Source organism: Pelmatolapia mariae, linkage group LG4, assembly GCF_036321145.2.
Source record: "Pelmatolapia mariae isolate MD_Pm_ZW linkage group LG4, Pm_UMD_F_2, whole genome shotgun sequence".
Classification (NCBI taxonomy): domain Eukaryota; kingdom Metazoa; phylum Chordata; class Actinopteri; order Cichliformes; family Cichlidae; genus Pelmatolapia; species Pelmatolapia mariae.
In genome coordinates, this window is record NC_086230.1 from 18,917,451 (window position 1) to 18,938,706 (window position 21,256).

Below are 21,256 nucleotides of genomic sequence, written 5' to 3' on the forward strand. Positions count from 1 at the left end.
GGCCAGTGAAGGTATTATAGATACTTTTATACAGTTATATATAAAAATAGTTTTCATATATTCAATTTTTAAAGGAATTTTTACAGTAGTGAAAATATACTTTTTTCCCTACGTTTTTCTTTTTCTTTAACATATGTAACTATTTGCAGACCATCCATATTTTAATTAATTAGCTAAAGTCATGAAATGGGGATTAGGTAAATGAAGGTAACAGAACTGGAGAAAATTAAGTTGAATGTAAAAATTCTTCAAAAGGACAGTCAGCGAGACAAATGTGCATTCCTTCCATTTATTTTTCAGTTGGAGTTAACTGAAGAGGCTCTCCAGTTAACTCAAACCTACAGCTGTTGAAAATGTTTCACACCAAAGTGAATACAAAGAGAATTTGGGATGGACATCGAAAGGAAAGGCATTATCGATCATAAGTCTGCATGAATAGAAGCTGAGTTTAGAACTAAAAATTGTTAGAGAAAGAAATGCTTTTCTTATTATAAGTACTATATTTATCATGTTTTAAAGCCTGTAACTCAACTGAACCTATAATAATGACACAACATTATTTACATCATGTCTCTTTTCTTCTGATTGCAGCAGTTTTATGGGAGTTTAATTTCTCTAACAAAACATTCCTGATAGCTTGGCAAAATACTAGTTTTGTCAGTATAATAATATGTGTGTAAGTTCAAAATTGCATTTTAACTTAAAATAATTTTAATTTTTTTTTAATAGTGTACATATAAAAAGACCCTTTTGCAATTTACAGTTTTAAAATGAAGACATTAAGTCTCATGCAACTGTGGACAATGTCTGAATCTATTTTAAAACTAACATACACGCTCAAACAGAGTTAAAGACTGATGCTACAGACCAAGGTCTGCAGGGTTTCAACTAACCAATTGCATGAGACAGTTCTTCAGAATCAACACACATGAGTGAGAGTTATTTGTCAGTTAAATTGTCCGGTGACAAGAAACTGCTAGAGATTCCCTTTCTTTCTAAAAAAAAAAAGTTGTAGGCATGTCAGACTTGTATAGCTCTGACCAAAGGCTAATGAATGCTAAGGAGAATTCCTATTAGAAACTGTACAGCTCAAATCTTAGAAAGACACTCACTTTGAATGGCACTACAACTCACTTGGTTGTTCTTCACATTTCCTTAGTAGAAAACAAAATTCCAATCAGCAAATGGGCATGAAAAGTAAATCAATGCTTCTACAATATTGATGTTTTCGTGTCCAATGGCTGCATCACATCCACCTGGAGTGTTTGACCTTTGGTTGCTCTCTCTGTCTGCTTGACTGCACAGTGAAGCATGAGGGAATTAGCCTAGTTAGTGCACAGGTCCTTTGCCACACCTCTTCCCAACGTGTAAGATTTGTGGCAGGCAGGCTCCTTAGGGTGCCTTCCCCAGCACAGTGACCCCACTGTCAGCAAGAGGGGAGGGAGAGTGTAGATGAAACACTGAAGAATACGAAAATGGATTTGTGTGAGGCAAAGACGGACAGAGGACAGAGAGGCAGGGTGCTTGTATGTGAGAAAAAGAAAGATAACAAAAAGAGCGAGAGAATGACAAAGCTGGGCAAGAGGGACACAAAGTGAAAATGAGACAGAGATGGAGTAAGCTGAGTGCAGAGTACAAAAAGAAAAAAAAACATAAAGTGACAGAGAGAGAAAGGTGTGACAACTAGAAAGTAAATCTAGAGAGACAAAGGGCCAAAAAAGAAGGAACAGAGGAGCAAAGCTGAGTGCAGCTGTGACTGTTGCTGAATGGAACACCCCTACAGGCCATCACAGACCAGTCCTCCAAATGTCAACCCGGTCAGGACCACCCTGGGAAGCCAGCAAGACCCCCCCTGGGAACTCCAGGAAAGTAGATAACAACTGACATGGGAGAGCTGAGCGGCCACTTGCACACACAGAAGCACAGTGCTGCCTCTTCTTGTACTTTGTGATCCAGAAGCAAACATGTCCAGGCTAGTTGTGTTGTCAGGTCTGAATTTTATTCCATTATCTACATGGGTCAAAGCCTGTTTTCACTGTCTCTGTTGCAGCTAAAGCAGGCTTGAGTTTTCTTCAAAACCTAATTCTCAGAGTCTTGCAGGAGACTTGGTTTCTGCCATACTTAGAGGAAGATAGAAGGTGATAGTAAAATGGCCTCATTCTTTCACTCTCTTACTAATGCAGAGCTGAAGAAGAAATGAAAACTGTCCTGTTGAGGAAGCTGTCAGGGAAAGAGAAGGCGATAGTCTAGAGATGGAAATCCACAGGCAGAGATAGAGAAGCAGAAAACAAAAGAGATAGACAGAGTGGGAACAAAACATCTTCTCTAAGCTCTGAGACAAAGGAAGAAATTAGAGCCAAGGGAAGATGAGAAAAAAAAGAGGAGAGCGGGAAAGAGCAGTCTGATTAATTGAGACAGAGTCAACTGACCGCAAGTCATTAAGCTGCCACTGGGCTGAGCGCCAGTCACTATTCATTCTCCTCACTACTAGTCTCTGTTCCTCCGCTCTGAGCCCTGGATCATCCCTGCGTCACCTCCCTGCTTCTTTCACACACTCTGTAACACATGGGCATAATTCCTTACAGACAGGAAACTATTCTCAAAAAGAGCTTTTGTCTTCATTAGGCATCCACTAGGAAGGATCATTTAAGATGGCTGGTCTTGTGTATGGGATGATAAATGATTATTGTTTCACTGCGCCAAGACCAAAAATAATGCTTTTTGCTTGTATTAAGACATACAGACCATGGATGACATAAAGCTCTTGTTAGTTGTGATATATGTATAAGGCAGGTAGTCTTTGGAATCCCATTTCATGCCCCTATTGTGTCTCTGACTCTGAGTTTTGTAATTGTGTAAACATTATTTATACATGAAAAAGGCAATAAAGGTGGTTGCTAAAGAGGTTCTCTATTGGGGAAAAAAAGTAGCAATGCCACATTAGGAATGCACCTAAATACTTAAAATAAAAGGACGTGTTATTGTTTATCAATGCAGATTTTAAAGGTCATATCCTGTAAAATCATACTTTTGTAGATGGGCTGTCCAGTGAGGACGACTCACCTCTAAAATCCAGGTGTTCATGAGCTCAGAAAAATACTTGAATTAAAAATTCAAAAAATATTTAAAATATCACTCAACGACAACCGATACATACTAATCTGAAAATGCTGGTGCAACCTGCACCAGCTGAACTTGCCTGTTTACCCAAACCTGACAATGTAGTCAGTTGATGGTACTCTTTCCAAGATCTGAATTTCCCCTGGGAAGGCTTTCATTGTTTCATTGTTAACATGCTAAAGGAGTTATTCTTCACACTATACTCTAACACCTCTACATCATGCAACAGAAAATGTATCTGCTGAGATGATGAATCAGAGAATAATTTACTTTTTTACTTGCAGTTGTTACCTCTGTTTTAACTCATCTGTACATGTGTGTAATATGCTGAAACTGCATAGGATGGAACACTGTTTGAGATGTAAGGTCAAGACTTACTTTCACTTTGGTGTGTTATAATTGAGATCTGTTTTTAGAGTTCACTGAGCATTTCAGTTGCCCTGAAATAATATAATCTTTGTTATTCTATTCATATCAAAGGCTGCCTTTTAATTGTACCCATTTACAAATCACTTTCAGGCTCAAAGTAAAATTGGTGAGGCTTGCTCATGCTCACTCAGTTTAGTCCATTTAGATAGTTTTCAGTCAAAGACTAAACAGTGCTGGTGAGAGCATGGTGAGGAGATATTAGTTTAGCATTAGTTTGATTAAAGCTCAGTGCACTCTGTGCCAGGTAATTTATGTCTTCAGCTACTTTTACTTCAAATCAAATGCTTACAAAACCTTAGCATTTTATTTAACGTTTTTGATTTAATCAACTGAGAACTGACAGTATTGCTACAAGGCAGTATCGCTACAAGGCTACAAGGATCAAACTGTTAAGAAGAGGGTAAGGGATTTTTCACAGCCTTTTTTTTCCTGGGTGAATGCAAGCTGACAACTAGGCATGTTCTCACATAATTATGCTTTATCACACAAGGTAAGCAGGAAAATTAAGGAACTCCAAGAAAATAAGAGAAAAAAAGTCTCAGATAATTAAAATCTACTACAGAAAAGACTGTACAACAGATTAACTGGACAATAGTGCAGAGGCTTCAGAACCTGTTTCAGAATCTTACAGTTTTAAGATTCCTTCAGCATTAAGTAATTGTGTTAAGTACTCCAATGACAATTTTCAGGGTTTCTACTGCTACACAGCAAACAATGACAGTTGATATTTAATTTGGCAAACTTCGTTTTCCAAACTGTAAACATATACGGTTTAGAATAGCAGTTATGTTGCTAACATGGTGTAAATCCATTTAATGCAGTAACCTAAACCTGTCCATTACAGAGGCTGTGGCATCACTACTTTATAAGTGAACAGTCACATTAGGACACCTCTTTGTTTGGGCTCCACCCTCCAAACTGTCAAAACTGTTGATTTGAATGAGCAGGATTCAGCATGGAGAGCAGAGTTAACCATGAGAGCATGAATCTGCTGCAGCACTCGCAAAGCAGACACTCTCGTATGTGTGACAGGTTCTTTGTGGAATGCGCTGCTGAGTTCTTCATGCGTGGGTTGCTGAATTTACGCACAAAGGATTTAATTGCATGAGAGGCAAGGAATACCTGCACCTGTGAAATGAAATAATTTTCTCCTGATGTTTTTTTCTCACATGTGACTTTTGACCTAAATATAGTTCCATGGGAGGTTTCTTTGCTTTTACATTCAGAAATTTTATTTTTGCTGCTTCTTAAAAATATATTTCTGCAACTTTAAAGCATACACCTTTAGACTAACACATGCCAGTGTCAAACTTTATACAATCCAGCTCCACTCTGTGCCTTGTGTGATTTGTTCCATTATCATTTGCGTCACTTACTGTGACAGGACTGGTTGTAAAATGAAATGGCAGCACCAACGTCATCATTTTGCTTCAGTATGTGGACTCTTCTCTTGTCTTACATGACTTTTAACGAACAGTCTACTACAGTAGTATATATAGACAGCTTTAATGATTGCCCCTCAAGGTGGAAGCATGTAGTGACAGGCTGAAATTTGACAAGTCTTATGAATGCAGTGAAGGAAAGAGTAAAGTACCAAGAAGATGGTTACATGATTTAGACTTTGACAGGAGAATAGTTTTTGACATTTACAAGGTAAGTTGAACTCAGTTTTATTTATATAGTGCCAAATCATGATAAAAGTTGTCTCAAGGCACTTTATTTTGTAAGGTAAAGACCCTACGATGATATAGAGACAACCCCAACAATCAGACGATGCCGTATGAGCAAAGACTTGGTGACAATGGTAGGGAAAAACTCCAGCACAACCAGGCTCAGAGAGGGGTAGACATGTGCCCCTGTGGGTGAAATTGTAAACTTTTTTTACCAGTGAAGATACTGCATATGCTGCGACCAAAACACTGTGTACTTGGGGAAACCACAGCAAAAAGTGTAATTGTTCACTTAGTGCGTCTAGATCAGATAAGACTTATCTTGTACACAAATAATTTGTTGGACAAAAGGCACATTTGTTACATGTATAATATCACAACTTAAATAAATCAACTGAAGTGTAGACTTTCAGTTCTAACTCAAGAGATTTCACAAAAATTTTGATTTATATTTATTATAGCCATTTTTTATACACAGCCCCCCGATTTCAGTGGCTCAAAGGTAATTGGACAATTGAGTAATAAGCAGCTTCACAGGCATGTTGTCTTGTTTTTTCATTTACAAATTAAGCTAATGCAGAAGATGATTAAAATATATAAATAAAATAATACGTTTTATAAATAAATAATAAAGCTAAATGTCTGCATTTCTATCACAACTTGATTACCTGATTTGTGGTAAAAGTTATATTTTTGTTTTTTTTAAATTATGGACCAAAAATTATAGACAAGACTAGACTAAACTAAGATGGTAAAAGTCATACAAACTAAAAAAATTCTTAAGATAAGCTATGCTAAGCCTAAATTACTACTCAGGATTACAAATTTAAATGGATTAATTTAGCATGACATTATAATGAGGTGAAATGAGGTGAAATAAAATACTGGATGTGTGTACTTGTGTGTAAATGTTTGTACATAAATTTGTGAGTGTGTCTGTGTATCTTGATACATTCTGTACTCAGATGAAATTCAGTAATGTCAGTTTTTGGTGGCTTAATATCTTTGTGTGTACGTCAATCTTGAAGATGCATTTCAACCTGCCTGTCTGTGCGTCAGTTCTGGGTGGAGGTGTCTCATTACGCTGTACAGACTTGTTCTTCTTTCTGCCATCCAGCACCTTAGGAATGGATTTAGTTACTGGCTAATGGTTCTCACCCACCCTATCTCTCCACTGGGGACAACATGACCCAGGTCTGCGGTGTTGTCTGTGCAAGTCACACAAACCCCTTGTAACCCAAAGATATCTGCCTCCCACAATCTGAGGTGTGGACTGTATTTTCTTTATCAAAGATAAGGCATGTATTTTTATATTGGCTGTATAGTCAGGGGAGTATTATTTAAAGGTCGCAACAACGACATCCTGGGGAATCTAACCATTTGGAAATTTAAAGACTGAATATTTGAACAAATTAAATAAAAGACTCCACAAGTTTGAAAAACAGCAAAAGAAATAGTTGAAGTGATAAAATATACAGTAATACAATAAAAGGTTAAAAATGATAAAAACACAGTTAAAACAAAGCGCGTAGCGCTGGCTAAATGGTGTCCTAAAACTCAAAAAATAAACAAAAAAAAGGCTCCTAATAAAGAGGGATGAAACACACTACAACTTCATACCCACGTGCCTTAAAATAAGGGCAATGTGAAAGGGGGCAGCCAACAGAAAGGCCATGCTGCTACTGGCCAAATCCAACAACTAAAAGAATCAAACAAAGCAATTAGTATTCACTAAGCTGGATTTTACAATCATGGACACTCAGTGCACAATCAAGTGCTCAGTCATTAAACATTATTACATTATACATACATTATTACATTAAAAGAAAAGGTAAAATTAAATACAGGCCAAACAGTGTTAAAAAGTCACAATAGGCTGCCACCTGAGCTTGGCTACACCTACATATTCTGACTGTTCTCGTTCTGTTTAAAACAGAAAAGGTTGGTTGGCGTTTTATTCCATATGCCACCCACTGTTTCACGATGTTTGGCTCGCTCACAGCAGCACTTAGGGAGACAAGGCAGGCATTTACTAATGCTTTTAGTAATATTTACAGTCTATTCATACACTGACACAGCTGAGTCTGATATGTATCATTTTAATATCCATCAACATAATAAAAAGACTAAAGACATATATATCTAAAACATACCATCCTCCTTGTCAAAGTATGTCTATAACAATCTATCCACAGTTCAATAAAAAAAAAAAAAAAACTTTCCAAAAGAAAAAAGAAAAACCTTACTGATATAATAGCCACATATTACAAACACTCTACAAATGGTTTCAAAAAATTGTCTGTTTTGTGCTCTTGCACCTAACCCCTTTAACTCAAACACACTTCAAAAACACTAAAAAAAATGTTACTAAGAACGCTGGGTCCAGATCAGTTAGCTGTAAAAGAGACCATTTTACATGCATTTAAATGGTAAATGGTAAATGGCCTGTATTTGTATAGCGCTTTTCTAGTCCCTAAGGACCCCAAAGCGCTTTACACAACCAGTCATCCACCCATTCACACACACATTCACACACATTAAACATAACCACTCTTCCTTCAAATATCTTCTTTTAAATAACCTGCCATTTGGAAAGTCAAAATCTGTTGAAGAAAATATAATTGCTTGCTTGTTTAAAACAGCATCACAGTTCACAAGCTTGATCAACCACATGCTGTACTATATTCTGCCAAATACAAGATTTGCCCTTCATAATGATTTCTATTTGAACCTCATGTAACCTAAGTACATGCAATTGTATGCAATTCACTGACACCATGGTCAAAACGCTCGATCTAGAACGTCAACATAGAAAGAAGAAGAAACGAGCTTTATTGGTCACATACACAATCATACAGTGTACAACATGCAGTGAAATGTGTCACGTCTGAGCTACAGACGTAGCCGCGCCATTCCATAGCTTGGCGTTTGGCATGGGGGGCCTAGCCAGGACCCTTACTGGATACTGGGAGGGAATCGAACTTGCGACCTCCGCTCCAAAGGTGCGTCTACATTAGTGGATGGCATCATAGTGGTTACCTCCAACTCCAGTGTACAGTTTATGGCATTGGCATGCAGTGACTTTTTCAGAAAGGCAAGCAGGAAAAATACACTTCAGTCCACTCAACTGTTCAACAAAACAAACTACGCAGGATTAAAACGTATCATTTCATGACTATTTTGCTTGTGCATGTTGATGCATTCTGCATGGGCATTTTCATCTTTCTGCAATCCTGAAGAATAGACTGAAGAACTCTCTAAAATAAAAATAAAATTAGAGCAATCCTTTAATAAAGGTAACAATAAAACACTATGAAAACACCTCACTACACAAAAAACTGCGTATTATTGATAAATTGTATGTTATCAAAAGTAAAAGTATTTATTCTTTTGCAAAATGTCCCCCATTTTTTAATATGGACTAAGATTACTGCTGAAGATGTGTAAGGTTGAGTTCACGTTAAATATTTTATATTCTGTTTAATTTACAGCAATGCATCATTTCAGTAAAATCATATGCTTGTATTATGGCTGTCCTATGATCGCATATATTGCTATACATACACACTCTCTCCGATCAGTTTCCTGTCAAAAACAAGAGGTTTATCAACAACATCCATATGTAAACAGCCATCTAATGCTGCTAACCTCATAGTTTGCCCAGATCCAGCTTTTGCTAACGTGCAGCTCAACCTGGTAAATTTCCTAGTTTCTAACTTTTGTTTCTTTTCTTTTATTAAAAAGGTCCAACAACTGAATATCCAACCTATAAGCTTTTACTCTTTTTCTATGCAGGTGATATTTCAGAACACCTCAAGAGGTGATCATTTAAATGCTAGAACACTCTTACTCATCTCTTCTCTCTTATTAAAGCAGTTAGATAACTTCTCTCAGCAGCTAATGGCATCTCATTCTATTATCTGATGTGCTTCCACAACTCAGCCAAAAGGGATAACCAGCAGAGCCTTCTTTATTTTCTTTGAATCCCTGAATCAAGTAGTAAGACTGGTGTTTTATGCTTCGATGAGTAGTCAGTACCCCTGGGTAGAACTTCTAGCCAGCTGATCTCTAGCAGTAAAGCTCTTTGAAATAAAAATGTATTCCCTCTGCTAACAGGCTGAATAAATAGCTAACTAATACAGACCAAAAAGGATAGAGAAAAGTGAAGATGTGTCATGGCAATAAGTCAGAAGAAGTATTACGATCACTTTTAAATAGCACACAGCAGTGTGTGTGCGTGTGTGTGTGTGTGTATTTCACTGGCTTTCTGTCCTTATCGCCGTCTCTTATCTTGATCTCTGGTTCTCCTTCTTTTCCCAGCTACATAAAATTTAGTTTCCCACAGCATGCATTTACAGTGCTTTGGCATTCCCACATTTCAAAATTGAAGATATTCTGTCAGCTTAGTAGGTTTCATCTCCTACCCAAGATGTGTGCCAGGTAAACATTTTTTCACAAGATTTTATGGAATAATTAGTAACTGGAATCGCTGATTGACTGATTTGAATGTGGTAGTGTATAAGATAGATTTGTACAGTGGTAAATACATACTAAACCTTTATTGCTTATTTGTTTTACTAAGATTAAAACTCCTCAGTTGTTAGTAGATAAATATTCATTTAATAACAAAACTCAATGCTTAGCTTCATGTCATGAACCCATCACTAGTGTCAGGTAGTGGTGAGGTGGCCACAGGGATTGGCTTTAAAAGGAAGCTCCACCTACCCGTTCTCTGCTCAGATATCATTCCTTTCATGTCTGGAGCTCAGATACCCTCTGATCATCAGCCGTCAGAGTTTGCCACTCTGGATTTGATGTTCAAATGTCACCCTTCAAAGTACTCCACCTCCCGCACTAAGTTTGCAATGCTAACCTCTCTTTTATCTGGTTGTTCCCAGGAGTGGGTAGCAGCTCTCTATAATGTGAAGTCACCAGCCTGCATTGATTATGCCCAATTTGTGGAGTAGTTAAAGAAGGCCTTTGTTCCCGCTAGCAGCGAAGTGGAAATGAAGTCACAATTACTTCATTTACGTCAGGATGTCATTTTGTCTCTGACTCCTGCACTTTGGCACCTAAACTGAACTGGGGAGATGCTGTAGGCCGATCAATTTTTATAGAGGTATTGGCTAATTCCATATGTTGACTGTACGTGAGGCTCCTAAGACACTGGATGAGACTGTGTACGTTGCCCTAAAGCAGGGGTGTCAAACTCAATTGCACAGGGGGCCAAAACTCAAGGCACACTTTAGGTAGCGGGCCAAACAAGATAAACATTTATTGAACACACTAAAACAATGTTTTTTAAACATAAATATGAATAAAAATAGACAGGAATATTATTCCAGATTAAATAAACTTAAAAAAAAACCTTTAATTTTAAATATTTTGCTCTTCATAAAAATATATCCTGTCAAAATTATGCAAGTTAGAAATATGAACATGCAGCCAAAAACCCCAAAAAAAATAAATGAAAGCATACACAAGGTTGGAGCCGCATGTAGACGGAGCTGGGCATTGCTTCAGGAATGGAACTAATAAACTGTGCAGGCCATTCAGTGTCGTACTTTCCCTTGAGTGTATCATTACACTGCAGCTCCATCTGAATCTGCACAGGTGCAGTTCAGCAAAGTCCGCTGACTTGGTTCAACATTACTTGGCAACAGGGAAAGTGAGGCAAGTTGCACTGGTGCATTTGTGACAGCTTCACTTGAAATGCCTTCACCGCATCATACATGCTATGTCCATGAACTGACAGATTTCCTTGCTGAGCTCAAAAACTCTATTGAGAATTTTTATCCCAACTCAGCCAACGGACCTCTGTATGATAAGGAATGTCGGCAAACTCTGAATCTATTTCCGGCATAAAAGACTGAAATTGACAGTGATTTAAACTTTTAGCTCAGATAAAATTTACGGTTTGCGTTACGGTGATCATTACATGCTCCATTTTTAGGACTTTACCACACAGCCTTTCCTGGTGTATGATGCAGTGATATGCTGATAACTCACCGGTACAGTTCTCCTCCTGCATCTTTACTCGCATCCTGCTGACTAGTCCACTTTTTTTCACCACACAACACCGGCGCTCCATCTGTTGCAAGTCCAACAAGTTTGTCCCAGGGCAGTTTCATGTCGGTTACACTTTGACATACGTTTTAAAAAATGTCTTTTCCTGTCGTTGTCCCGTGCATCGATTTAATGTTCAATATTTCCTCTCCAAGGATGAAGATGGCCAGCTGTGCAATGTCCATCATGTCTGTACTTTCATCCACAGCAAGAGAGCATGCAATAAAGTTTTTGCTTCTTTCACACAACTGTGTTCTTAAATCAGTGGCCATCTCACAAACCCGATCAGCAATCGTATTTCTCCTCAGGCTCACATTTGCCAAAATCTGCGTTTTGTCTGGACACAAGACGTCGCACACCTTCATCATGCAGCTCTTCAGAGTGGTACCGGGCTGATTTGGCTATCTCCTCTGCTACAATAAAACTTGCTTTCACAACAGCTTCACTTTGTGATTTTGCTCTGATGAAAAAAGTCTGCTGAAATGTCAGATTCTTCTTTAGCTCTTCTACTTTCTGTAGTTTCTGCTCTGCATTTAGGTTTTTCAGCTTATCCTGATGTTTTGTCTCGTAGTGCTGTCTTAAATTAAATTCCTTAATTACAGCCACATTAGCTCCACTAATAAGACACACGGCAATGTTTGTAAACATATATTCAGTCACCCACTGGCGCTGAAAGGCTCTGCTTTCAGAATCAACTTTTCTCTCCACCATTGTGAGCGGCTAGCTTCGCAATAACAGAAGTTTGACTTGATTGATGCGGGAATGTTCCCAGTTAGCCTAGCGTTCAGCAAGGAGGCTGCAGCGCTGCATTATGGGATCTGTAGTTTGTATATTATTAGCGCCTCATATCGCCGGGCCATGCATAACAATAATAGTACATCTATATAAAATGATCTCGCGGGCCGGATATAAATGTACGCTGGGCCGGATGTGGCCCGCGGGGCTTGACTTTGACACATGTGCCCTAAAGATTGATCAGTGAGCCATGTCACAACCTCATCCTGCTCCTTGTACCTTTAAACTCTTTCGGTCCCAAAGGTCTATAGCTCCTCCATCTCCTCCCTTCTCTGGAGGGGTAGTTGCTAAATCCAACAGTTTCTCAATCAAGGAACCGAAGCAACTGAGGAAGTTATCCAAAGAAGAACGAGAACAATACTGACGTGAAGACCTCTGTTGTCACGGTCAGCAAGGCAGACCGTGGGGAATTTGGGAATGAGGACCCAAAGGTGTGTGTGATCATCCTCTTCTGGTGTGGCCCTCTTCGCTGGAAACGGCGAGCCCAGGTAGACATTGGGGGAATCCTGGCTGGACCCACCCATTCCATCGACCCCTCTCATTTCCAGCTTAAGGTAGTGTTTCAGCTGAAACACAAACTGATAACTGTTAAGGCTCTCCTAGATACAGGGACAGCTGAGAACTTTGCTTCTCAACTTGATATCCTTTTGACTTTAGTGGACCGTTTGATTCCTGTCACCTCTGTAGATGGATGTCTTCTTCAACCTTACCCCATCCAGGACCAGACTCAGCTTTATATACATGTCCATAGGGGAGTACCTGGGCTGGGTTTCCAGCTGTCTATATTGTTGTCTCATTCACAACACACCCCTGTGACATGGCCATTGAACTCCTCCGTGGAGCTCTACCACCCTGTGGTCGTCTGTTTTCCCTATCCTCCGAGAAGAACAAGGCCATGGAAGAGTACATCACAGAGGCTCTTCAACAAGGGTTTTACAACCCTCCACCTCTCCAGCCACTGCTGCATTTTTTGTTAAGAATAAGGAAGGGGGCTTTGTCCCTGGACTGACTATCAGGGTTTAAACAAGGTCACCATTAAGAACTGCCACCCCCTCCTTTGGCTCTAAACAATACTCAACTCTCTCTCTCTCTCTCAGGCCAGCATCTTTACCAAACTGGACCTGTGCACCGCTTACAATTTGGTGTGCATCAGAGAGGGGGACGAGTTTAAGACGGCCTTCATCACTCCTAACGGTCACTTGGAATACCTGGTGATGCCATTTGGCCTGTGCAATAGTCCTGCTGTATTCCAACAACTTATTAACAATGTCCTTCATGACATGGTCGGCCAGTAGGTGCTTGCTTCTATGAATGACATCCTGATCTACTCTCAATCAAAAGTAGATCATGTCCGCTCTGTTAGGGAAGTGCTTAACAGACTGCTTGAGCACCAGTTATTCTGTAAACTGGGGAAATGTGCGTTCCATCAGCACTCCACCACATCCAAACCCTTCAGACTCTCCTCAGAGGCCATATAAGCATTCCACTATCTCATCTGCTTGTTCACCACAACATCCATCCTGCTCCATCATAATCCTGCGAATGTGGCACAATAAAAATCACTGTGACCTTGTAGAAGTACAATGAACTTGCAAGCTTGTTACATTTGGTAACAATATTGGTTGCTTTGAAGGTGCCAGGTCTGCAAACAATTGCACTCACTTGCTGTCCCCAAAGCTACTTTTGTACATCACATACAATTACAAGTTTTTCTACCGTCAAACACAGAAATTCAGTCCAGCCAGAACCTCAAAGTGTCAGGGGCTGAGATGGCCCTTGGACTCAGAAGCAGACACGATAGGCAGCAGATTACTCAGAGGAAAGGCAACAGGTAATCACAAGGTGTGAATACCACAAGGAATGGATCCACTGCAAAAGAGGAGAGCTGGGTTAATCCACTGATTCTGTATTGGTAAGTATGGAGGAGGAATCCAGGGGTATGAGAAAAGTTGTGTATCTTACTTGGTAACTAGGAGCGGATATTCCCGGAGGAGACAATAGGTAAGTGTCCAGAGTAGCGGGAGCGTGTGAAGCTGAGCAGCTCTAATTTGTTCTTTCCAGGGTCCCAAGAGTGAAAGTGTGCAGATGAGTTTCTGAAAAAAATACCTGGAGTAAAGGAGGTCAGCGTAGAGAATCAGGTGAGTAAGCAGGTATGTTGCAGATACTGAGCCAAGACTGTGATGAACTGAAGACACAGATCACAAAATTAACACAAGGAGAGAACAAACCACAAGACAGCAACTTGCGAGCTGAATTACCACCAAAGGTAGCAGACGATCTTGCGGAGAATGAGGGCTTAAGCTAGTCCTCAAACAGTCTCTTAGCTGGAGGTAATGACATGCAGGTATGTCCAATCAAGAGTGGGAAACTGGACTCCGCACAGGAGGGAGGAACCTTGAAAAAATACTCTACCACAACCTGACACTCAGACTGGACTATGACACATAGGCAGGTTGCCTAACAACAGCCAACCCATGTAATAGATTTTCAATCAAAAATCACCACAGCTACTTGCAAACGGCTGCTGAATGCAAAAATGTTCAATTCAATCACTAAGCAACCACCAGTTGTTCCTATTCGAAAGGAGGCTACCATCCTACCGTTACTCTTGTGTGCCTGAGCTACTAGCAGATAAACTAGAAGGGTTGGGTTGGAGAGTACTTTCCTGAAGTGAAACAAACTGAACCCTTAAACAACTGTAAAAATCACAAGTCTCAGTTTTAAGTGGTGTTGTGCTATTTTTATGCTCTGAGTGGTGGCCAGCAGAAACTACAGAACACTACTCCATCTAGCCAGAAAGAACACCAGCAAATTAATTTCATAGTGAATTCTTGCTTTTATTCAAAACATGTGTATTAGTCAGCATGTTAATTGACATGTTTTGCTACTTTTGCACCATAGATTGCAGACAAATAATTGATGCAGTATGTGTGACATTGTGTATGTTTTTTTTAAAAAATACAGATTTAAAGATTTTTTTAGATGATGCTTCTGCACATCCATATTCATTATACTGTTAACCAGGATGCTTTTGATAGGTGAAAATGGATTTACAACAAAATGTACTTGCTGAAAAGAAAGCAGCTGATGCCTAGAAGTTTATATCAATCTATGCCCACATGGTAAACCGGGCATACAGTCAAAGCAGTCACATTTAAAAGCGTACCCAGCTTTGTGATCCATTTTGTTTTTATGGGGAACACAATTTATAAAAGAAAAAAAATCTAAGCCTTGATGCTCCAGTTGCTTGCAGCTTTCTCTTTAAAAATAGACAGGAAGTGGTCCTATCTTGTTTATGATTTGGCAAATAAATAAAAATAAAATTAATAAGAATGAAAAATAACTATTCTCTTAAGGTACCGATGGCACTTTGTGCCTGTAAACCATTTTTTTATTAAATTAATTTCAAAGTCTACACTTTCCTTTATTGCTTTTTCTCTCTTTCCTCTCTGTCAGTCCCTCTCCACCACTATCCAAAGTATTTTAGGATAATTTATACAAAGTTTTTGCCCCCTGTGTAAATCAAGCTGCCGTAATAGCGCTTTCTAACTGTGGTAGTGATTTGAAGGTCATAGGTGGCTTGTTGAGCAATGAATGGCTTTTAATTAAAGGCGTAAATTTTCACCAGGGGGGCCATTAATGCTGGCTGCTGAAAGACAACAGATTAATTATCAAGATAATAAAGCACGTTCAGCATCAGCCCCTAGTCTTGATTTGATTAATTGACAGGGTTATTGCTGAACAAATTGTCTGGAATCAAAACAAGCTACTAATGAAGACACCATTTTTTCAAGACAAGTCAGTATAACTAAGTGTACGTAGACTTAGTTATACTGTATCTTTATAAGGTTTCCATTAATAAAGGCATATCTCTTAACCTTACCTGGTAATCCCCCTCTTCACTTTCGGTCGACATATTGGGCTGATGCACTTTTGAACTGTATTAATATTTCATGGTCTTGTTTACAGACTTTGCATTTTACTTATTCACAGTTTTTCTTTTAACTTTGATCACACAATTTAGCATTACTGCAGGCTGAAAGGGTGAGCTAATTCTAAAACCAATGTAAAGTTACTTCAGTCACAATAAAATGTAGATGTCAGTTGTGGCAGTCTTTAATGTGGTTTGAAAAACGACTTATTTCAGGTGATTCTTCAGAAGACACACACACACACAAGCCCGTTCAGCTATCTTAGTAAGGACCTTCATTGACATAATGCTTTCCCAACCCCTTACCCTAACCCTAACCATTAAAAATGAATGCCTAACCCTAACCCTTACCCTAATACCTAACCATAACCTAATTGTAACCCTGGCATTAAAACCACATTTTGAGCCTCAAAAAGGCCTTCAAACTTGTGAGGACCGGTGAGTGTGTCCTCACAAGCGGCTGTTGGTTCTCACAAGTATAGTAGAATGCAGATTTCGGTCCTCACAAAGATAGCTAGACAGGAACACACACAGACACACAGACACACAGACACACACACACAGGTTCCCACTGGCAGGTTCCCACAGTCATTTTTCTTGCTAAAACAGAGTGAATTTTTGGACTCCAACAGAGATCTCATTTCCAAGGCTTCAAACTTCCACTAGTATTCATATGGAAAAAAAAAGGAATTGAAACCTCTGCATAGCTCAGAACACCAGAGTACTTTTTCAGTGTAATGTGTTCTAACAAAATAATCTCAGCATTATATGAATCATAGTTTGAGCTTGCTTGTAATGGGACTTATCTGGCCATCTGCCTTGGTTCCCGAGCCATGCTCAGTTTCAGAGAGACACGACCCCTGCTCTCTGGGATTGTCAGGTTTTGACATACAACCACAGCAGAGCAGCATGTGTTCGATGTGTAATCCATTTCTGGAAGCAAGAAGATGTTATTTCTTTTTTAATATGAGGAACTTATTGTGTTCCTGTGTGCACCCATTAATGTGAAAAAGCTAGATACAAACATTTATGTACATGTCAAAGAAGATGGAGAAAAAATATCCTCAAAGAGAGAATCCATTGTCGGTCGCTTGGGAGAGAGGATACGTATTTAACATGTTAATCCAGAAATAAGCGGCAGAAAATATTGGAAGACCTGTCAACTTTTGTATTAAATATTCTCCATTTTGTGAAACATATATGTATTCTTCTCATTTGTTATAATCTGCTATCCCATTCAGCTCAATAAATTCATAAGACCTTTAGCTGGTTGAATGTGAAGAATGCCTTATTATAATCCCTGGCAGAGGCATTCATGAAAAGTAGCATTTGTATTCAAAGTCAAAGTGCATTTGCCATCAAAGAGTTGTATAAGAAATCCAGTTGTGTCTGTACTTCATTTAGGTAATAGAAAGATAGGGAGGAGTGAAGATTAAGGGAAGCGAATAGAGAAGAAGAAACGTGAGATAAAAAGTAACCTCTGGGGATTAGCACTTTCATATAGTATGCTCACAGCAAGTTAACAATTTAAATATTACTTTCTCTGTTAGCATTCATTCTCAGTCATTTTGTGCAGATGTATGTGTATATGTACTGGTGGAACTGCAGGAAGGTCTTCAATATGCATGCTGAGCTGCTGCTGCACCTATTAGCATTTGAAAAAAAATAAAGTACTGATGAAGGCAGCTGCCAACTTCTCTTCACTGTAATATATTTACAATGGCAGACTAAAACACACAGTGGCATCAAGCCAGTGGAATTCTCTTTTAAGGCCAAGCATTGCTCCCAGGATGCATTAAGACGGAGAGTTACTTAGTCATTCTGACACTTTGTTCTGACCTAAAAGTCATCTTAGACTCACAGTTATCTTGTGATTGGTGAACTCTATTTCAGCTTTAGGAAGAATCACCAGACTTACAGGAGTGAAGATTCATAAATATGCACAAACATGGATCATTTATAGATTCATGAAAACAGATTTTACATTTGCAAACTATGCATTCTTTTGTTTTAGTTTCCAGCTAATTGAATTCGCCCCTTGCCTTTGAGGTCTTATGATACTTTTTTTTTAGCTTTATAAATCCTTAATCCAAGATTTACAAATTAAACTCTGCAAACCTGCTTCTTGAAGATTAACAGAGAAGTTTTCACATCCTCACTTTCTTTTAAACTGTTATATAATTCTTCACTAGATAACATAATTTGGCGAGTTGTAAAACACTTTTAGTCATTGATACCAGTACAACAAAATTACATGAGTCACAATATCAAAGCAAGACGATTATCCTACATACTTAAAGAACTCCTTCATTAAAAAAGTTGATTTAACCTCCTAGGACCTGGCATCCACATATGTGGACATCACATTTTCGGTTGTCTAGACAAAAATACTAAATTTTGCTCTACAAGGACCTGATATCCACTTACGAGGACATTATGCTGCCGCTGTCCTATTGAAATTTCAAGCGAATGACTTCATATATGGATCTCATTTTTCTCAGAAACAAAAATCAGGTAAAAAAAAAAAATCACGGAATTCTTAGTTAGGGTCTTCGGAGGTTAAGTCACTAACATGCAGATCATGGCAGGTTACAGATTGAAATGTCAAGATGGTTGCTGTAAGGCACAAGGTTAGCTAAATTATTTTAGCTTTAGCATTTGAAATATAATGCTAACCCCTGTAGCCATTTTACCCTAATGCTGGGCATACACTGTGCGATTTTTGGCCCATTTTGAGCCGATTTTTCAGTTGTGTGACCGAGTTTCGCCTTCATCGTGTGCTGTGCATCGTGTAGCATACGTAGGGTAACGAGAAGCGATTAACACCTCACGACCAGCTCCCGATCATCAATCATTTGGTCGTAAGAAAATCAAACCTGTTTAAAATCCTGTCGGCCGTCGTGAGGGTGTCACTACAGCCTCTCACACTGCGCATGCGCAAACACAGAAATGAAAGTGAAAAACGGAGCAGCATAGCAGTGCAGCGTGTGATCTGGACACAAGCGATGAAAGCACAACTTGTAGAACTTTGGCAAGCTCATCTCAGCCTTTTCTCAGCCTCACAAAATTATCACGACCACAACAACCGTGAAAATAGTTGGATGGACATTGCTGCTCTATCACAGCTGCCCAATGTTTTTTATTAGTAATTTAGCAAAGTTGATGGTGGTGGTGTGGGTGTCTGTGTGAGTGAAAGACAGAGAGGAAGAGCGAGGGAGAGCGCGCGACAGATTTTCTGTTATAACCTTCATGTTATGGACGCACAGTGTGAGCACTCAGGTCGCATCAGAGCATCGGGCCGTATAGTGTGAGACCCTGCATTGTGACCTACGAACTTCTAACCCCTGTGAGTTAATCGTACAGTTTGAGCAGGAGCTGAATAACGCGACTGAAAAAATCACACAGTGTATGCCCAGCTTAAGGAACATAGCTAACTTTACAACAGCAATACTCTAAAATTGGTAACATATATTTCAGTTACTGGATGTTGAACTGAAGCTAAATCAACTTGAATTCTTATGTCACGTTTGCCATGAGGCAAAGCAGGACTAAAGTTCAGGACTGCTTCAATACAATGAATTTATTTACAGTGAAAAAGCGTGACAACAATCTCAAAAACTCAATTCCACAGCAGTGTTCCACAATAACTCCTGATCCCTGTGGCAGTACACAGGAAAAGGCAGGTAGGTTTCTTCACAGATAGCAAGAGATACATATAACACCAGTGCCAGGGATACACTGACTGTAGTCATTCAACGATTCAATATCGACTAAAGCTCAGGCACTCCCCTAAGTAGTCGCTTTTAACTAGGTCATCACAGCAGATGCATCATTGCCAGCAGGTGTGCCATACCAATAGGTGGGAAAACTCCACTGAGTCCTGCTGCTGCACAAAAACCGGCATACCCACATAGAGACACACAAACAGACACAAAAACAAACCAGCATCGAGGAGGAATGAGGCACAGAGCATTTGATTAAGGGAAAGGCAGAAACTGGCCGGTCAGCACAAAGAGGACAGAGAGATCGTAACATCTTGAATCTTGGTCTGGATGCCAGTCTTTTAGATACTTCACTAAATTAAAACTACCAAATTCTTTTATCTGAAAAGTATACTAGCACACTAGCAACTGTGTTCAGGACAGAAACAACTACATTATACTGCTAAGGTAAGTCAGGTCCCTGACTCCTATTTCTACCGTCTGACCTTCGTTTTGATCTCAACTAACAACCTGAAAGGCTTTGTGACTGTCTCTTGTGAACTTATTGTCCTATCACTTTGATATACTGTAACCATCAGCCTATAATTCACTTCAGTTGAATTGTATTTATATAGTGGCAAATCAACGCATCAGTTGCCTCAAGACAGTTTCTATTGTAAGGTAATGACAATAATACAGAGAAAGCCCCAACATTCAGATGAACCCCCATGATGCATTGAGTTTTTCCTTTCCAGTCACCTTTCTCACTCACTATGTGTTAATAGACCTCTCTGCATCAAATCATATCTGTTATTAATCTCTGTCTCTCTTCCACAGCATGTCTTTATCCTGTTTTCCTTCTCTCACCCCAACCGGTCGCAGCAGATGGCCGCCCCTCCCTGAGCCTGGTTCTGCCGGAGGTTTCTTCCTGTTAAAAGGGAGTTTTTCCTTCCCACTGTCGCCAAAGTGCTTGCTCATAGGGGGTCGTATGATTGTTGGGTTTTTCTCTGTATTTATTATTGTGCTATCTACTGTACAATATAAAGCGCCTTGAGGCGACTTTTGTTGTGATTTGGCGCTATATAAATAAAATTGAATTGAATTGAATTGAATTGAACCCCTCAAGCACTTGGCAAAAGAGGGAAGGAAAAACTCCCTCCCAGGGTCATAAAGGGGGAGTCATTTCCTTCAACAGGTTGAGGGTGATGGGAGAAAGACAGGACACACACACAGGAAAAAACACACTGTGAAAGACAGTCAAAGATTACTAATAACTAATGATTAAATGCAAAGTGGTTCATAACACAAAGAGAGTGGGAGAAGAAGAACCACTCAGTGTATCATGGGAAGGCGCCAGCAGCTTAGGCCTACTGCAACATAATTAAAGGAGGGTTCAGGGTCACCAAAACTTATTCAAAACTTGTGTTAGTTCCTGCCTCAGCAGACTGGTCTGATGACAGCTAGAATACTAATATAAAATAAAAACAATGTTATGCTCCAGAAACTGCTCTGAACCATACTTTAAATTTACAAAGACTCAAATG